Below are 5,071 nucleotides of genomic sequence, written 5' to 3'. Positions count from 1 at the left end.
TTGTATCAACATTGTCAAGGACAGTGCTCACGGTGGATTCAATCATGTAAATTTTTTTCTTTATTGTAATTTCATACCTCTGCCCCATGTGGGCAGGGATGGACTGGCAGTGACACAGTTCACCACTCTGTTCAAATAACAAGGAAGAGATTAAACATAGATAACAATGGAATAAAAGATGAATTATTGTGATAGGATGAAGCTGTTGGGGTAAAATCACACAAAAAGGGGTAGTTTAATGAGGAGCATTTGCATAAAGTCCACATATAAACAAAATCATACTCGATGAAGATGCGATGCAGAAACACTCGCAGCACAGAGGACACAAAAAAACGGAGTCCACAGTGATAAAAGCCACGTGGGGCGACGACACTGCACATAAGTAACACATATGGCGAGCACCAAAACATGGCAGAGAGCAAATTGAAATAAAACTGTAAGGACCTCCCAAGGGAGGGGTGATTGGAAAGGCGCAAAAGAGGAGGGAGAGGAGGCGGTCAGTGGAGGAGGGCAGGGCAGGAAGGCGCGGAAATGAGGGGGAGATGGTAGCACACCAAGGGACAGAAGATGGGGAGGGTGGGGAAGGGAGCAATTCAGGAAGGAGTGCAGGGACTGGAAATGGAGAAATGCTGAAGACAGGGGAGGAGTAGGAGGGAGGAAACAGCAACGGGGGGGGGGGGAGGGAGAGGGAGCCCTAGGGATGAGTTGAGAGGAAGAGTAGGATCAGAGTTGGAAGGAAAGATAAATGTCAGGGCGAAGCTCATCATATGGGATGGGGAGACGCTGAAAGTTTCTTTGGGAGAGGAGATTAAGTATGTGGAGATTCGGAGAGACTGGGACACATCGATAGAGGTGGGGCAGCAGGTGGGAAGTGGAGAGGAAAGGAGACACTAGGGGTTGAGGGGGCTCAAGTTGGCGGATAATGTAAAGATTACTGTTGTGTCAAGGAAAGAGAAGAGAAGGAGAAAGGGATGAGGTCATTGTGGATCCCCCTTGGGCGACGGGAGATGTATACGGAAAGCGAGGCGTGGTGCATGGGCTTCAAGTATTAGGAGTGCCCTTAACTATATATACGAAGACAGTAACTTGTTTTCGTCTGTGCGAATGCGCACAGGTTGCCCAAACTCTTACAGGAATCGCCAAAGCATGGCGAGTAATGAGTGGTTGGGCAAATGTCTATAAGGTACAATACATATGTAGAACTGTGGACAGTTGGGAATATGAGTCTCACGGGGAGCATGCAAGGGATAAGTCCTTGGAGTCGCGCTATTCATCTGTGTCCTCGGTGGCTCAGTTGGTTAGAGCGTCTGCCATGTAAGCAGGATATCCCGGGTTCGAGTCCCGGTCGGGGCACACTTTTTCAGCTCTCCACATCAAGGTATATCAACAACACCTGTCGGCAGCTGAGGTTTTTAGTTAATAATCATTTATATTAGGAGTGATTTATAGAATTGAGGAGGGGTGGAGATCCAGACCAAACGGAACATAGGATAGAACAAATCAAGGATTGATAGGTTGGAAGCATGGTGGAAGGATGTAATCCCTGTGTCCAGCTGGCAGGAGTGTCAGGAGCTGGAGTATACAGTAGGGTTTGCATTGGAGGGTAAAGAGATGGGTAACCCATATGAGGTGGCAGTCAAAGGTGAGACCAAGGTATTGCAAGGTGGGAGTAAGTTGGATAGGGCAGTCATAGATTGTGAGGTAGAAATCATGGAGCCAGGAGGAGGAGGTGGTGATATGTCCTATGACGATCGCCTGGGTTTTTGAAGGATTCACCTTAAGGAGAAACTGATGGCACCAGGTGGTAAACTGGTCTAGGTGGATTCAAAGGCAGCGCTGGTCAGCAGTACATTCACCTTTAACATAGCGATTTAATACCTCCATATTTGTTTCTAATGAATGTGACTGACCTTCAAACAAGCTTCTTTTCTTGGATAGAAACGCTTTCTTTCCTTTTACCCAATATTTTAAATGCAGACCTTGTTAAATACAGCTTCAAAGCTGCACTGGTCTGAACCGACGATTCACATGTCGACAAACAGGAAGGAAAATGCCCGTTGAGTCACTGTAACGCATTACTACTTCCTGGTAGTGCTTACAGTTGGACTTAAAACTAAAATCGGGTATATGCGCAAACGGGAAAAACGAATAAGTGTACAACGCGGTTTCCTATGGATGTAGTCCTCTGCTGGCTGACCACAAGTAAATTTAAAAACTAGTAATTATGCAACATAAAAAAACGAAGATACGAATCACGGCTAGCATTGCCCTAAAAATATTTCAATAGAAGATGAGCAGAATGTCATCAGTTTCTTTTCAATTTGTATTGTCAGAAGAAATACCTATATTTCAAGACCATAAGTGAGAATATTATTTCCTATGAGAGATATTTAAATGGTGTTATAACGAGAATGTTCTACCACAACTATCAGCATGTCACTAAAACTTACCAACATGTCCAAGCGCACTCAGCACGAGATCTGTACAATATTCTGATTGTCCACGGAATCATTATTGCTAAGAACTCGATTTCTTACCAGCGTTCGCATGTCTTAGGGTGTCCAACATAGGGAGAACTGCCATAGGCATTAATGATATCAATATAAATATAATTGCAGTGTAAATATACATCCAATTGTGGAATTGTTGCCTCGTCCCTTAATTTAATTGCTCTTGTGAACGGGAATATTTCGTGTAGAACACGAAACCTTGTACACCACGACTATACTATACCATTAAACCCTAAATACTTTGTTTCACCTTTTTTCAAAATCAACAATAATCGACAGTAGCAATGCTATCTCTTCATTACTGTGCTACAGCGCACAGCATGGCTGCACTCTTACACATCTATTTCTCTAGAGACCAAGCGGTGTGTGGCGGAGGGCACTATTCGCGCCATATTCCCCCCCCCCCCCCCCTTCTGTTCCACTCGCGGATAGCGCGAGGGAAAAGCGACTGTCTGAACGCTTCAGTACGAGCTCTAATTTCCCTTATCTCTGAGTGGTGATCACTGCGCGATTTAGTCCGCAGCTCGTGGTCGTGCGGTAGCGTTATCGCTTCCCACGCCCGGGTTCCCGGGTTCGATTCCCGGCGGGGTGAGGGATTTTCTCTGCCTCGTGATGGCTGGGTGTTGTGTGATGTCCTTAGGTTAGTTAGGTTTAAGTAGTTCTAAGTTCTAGGGGACTGATGACCTCAGAAGTTAAGTCCCATAGTGCTCAGAGCCATTTGAACCATTTGAACTGCGCGATTTGAAAGTTGGTGGTAATAAAATATGCTGTGCACCATCGGTGAACATCGGATTATGGACTTTAGTGAGCAGCTCCTTCCGTTTAGTTCGTCGTCTATCAGCAAGTGTGTCCTACTTCAAATTTTCCATGAGAATTGTAACGCTCTCGCGATGGCTAAATGTACCACTCACGAATCTTGCTACTCTTCTTTTGACCTTCTCAATCTCTTGAATCAGACCTAATCGGTAAAGGTCCCATACAGACCAACAATACTCTAAGACTGGACGAACTTAAGTAAAGCCATTTCGTTTGTTGAAGGACTGCATCGCTTCATAATTCTACCAATAAACCGCAATATAGAGTTCCGCTTACCCGTTACTTGTGTAATCTGATCGTTGCATTTGAGACCATTTAGAGAAGTCACATCCACGTTACATGATGGATGTTACTGCTTCCAAGGACTGGCCATTTATTGTGTACTCGTACATCAATGGGGATTTTCCCTTTGTTATACGCAGTAGGTGACACTTATTAATATTGAGAGATAACTGCCAGTCATTACACCAAACATTTATTTTCTGCAAATTCTCATTAATTTGTTCGCAACTTTCGTGTCATACTACTTTCCTGTAGACAGCATAAAAGCAGCGGACCTAATACGCTGTCCTGAGGCACACCTAATGTTAGGCTTGTTTCTGTTGAAGTCTCCCCATTCAGGACGACATACTGCTCTCTGTATATTAGAAAACTTTCTATCCAACTGGAACTGTAGGTTAAGTGCCTGTCAATCAAAAGGATGTGGATGTGACATGGTAAACCACTTAACTGAAAAATAGGTTAAATACCTGTCAATCAAAAAAGAACAATGGATTAAGTGCCTGTCAATCAAAGGAGAACAATAGGTTTGACCTGATGTAGGCAACCCACACTAACAAAATGGACTTGTTCCTGCTTTTTCTCCTCTACTTGCATGTGTTGATGGCTCGCCTTGTCTCACCTACATACACTAATCCACATTTGCACCTGATTTTGTAAACTGCAGCAGCATGTTGTTTGCCAACTTAATCTTTTGTTGTGCGAAGAACATGGTTTATACTGTTGCTGCTTTGGAAAATCGGCTTAATGCCAGCTCGGCGGAAAATTTTGCACCACCCCTTCAGTATAGTAATAGAGTGATGTTTTGTGCTTCCTTCTGCTCTCCTCTATTGCCTTCATTCTTTGTCGCCGTAGTTTTATCTATTACTTTCATTCTATAACCATTGGCAAAAAAAGATGGATTGCGGTTTTGTAGTTCACCCTTTAGATGTTCCTTATCGCTGATACTGTGAGCCCTCTTGCTTGAGGTGCACAGGGCAGATTTCTCCTGGCACCTGGCCATCCGTAAATACTTCCCCAATGCCCTCATCTCCCTTCTCATTCCTTGAAAGGACTTGGTCCTCATTGAATCCCACAATGCTTCTTTCCACACCGATCTCCTCTCCAAAATCCCATGCATCAAATTTGACCCATGAGCCACTCTTACCCCCTAACACACCCCATCCTCTCCCCAACAGCCTCATACCCTGAAATCCATCGACCTTCACTGCCGTGATCATGAAGATCAGCCCCATGGTTGTGGAGACTGATCTGCTGGCGAAACGAAATTCCCATCCCAACATTGAAATCCGCTCAGCCCATCCCACCTTTAATGATGTCGCGCCGACTTACCTAATGTGGATTTCACCGAATCCTCCTCCTCCATTGACCGCCTCCTTACAGAGGGAGCCCTTATCTACCGCTACCAACACTGCCTAACGTACAATGACCCTGTCACTGCCAGCTGCAAGAGCCCCCCCCCCTAC

The 5,071-nt window shown here is 44.8% G+C and overlaps 1 non-coding gene across 1 annotated transcript; it reads left to right on the top strand.

The window, feature by feature from the left end:
* Positions 1 to 1,279: 1,279 nt before the first annotated feature.
* Positions 1,280 to 1,353, top strand: Trnat-ugu (transfer RNA threonine (anticodon UGU)). Its single transcript has one exon. It is a non-coding gene; the product is annotated as a tRNA-Thr (tRNA).
* The last annotated feature ends 3,718 nt before the right edge of the window (positions 1,354 to 5,071 follow it).

The sequence above is a fragment of the Schistocerca nitens genome, chromosome 2 (assembly GCF_023898315.1).
Source record: "Schistocerca nitens isolate TAMUIC-IGC-003100 chromosome 2, iqSchNite1.1, whole genome shotgun sequence".
NCBI lineage: Eukaryota > Metazoa > Arthropoda > Insecta > Orthoptera > Acrididae > Schistocerca > Schistocerca nitens.
Note: the sequence above shows the minus strand (reverse complement) of the source record. Positions and strands in the feature narration are given on the sequence as shown.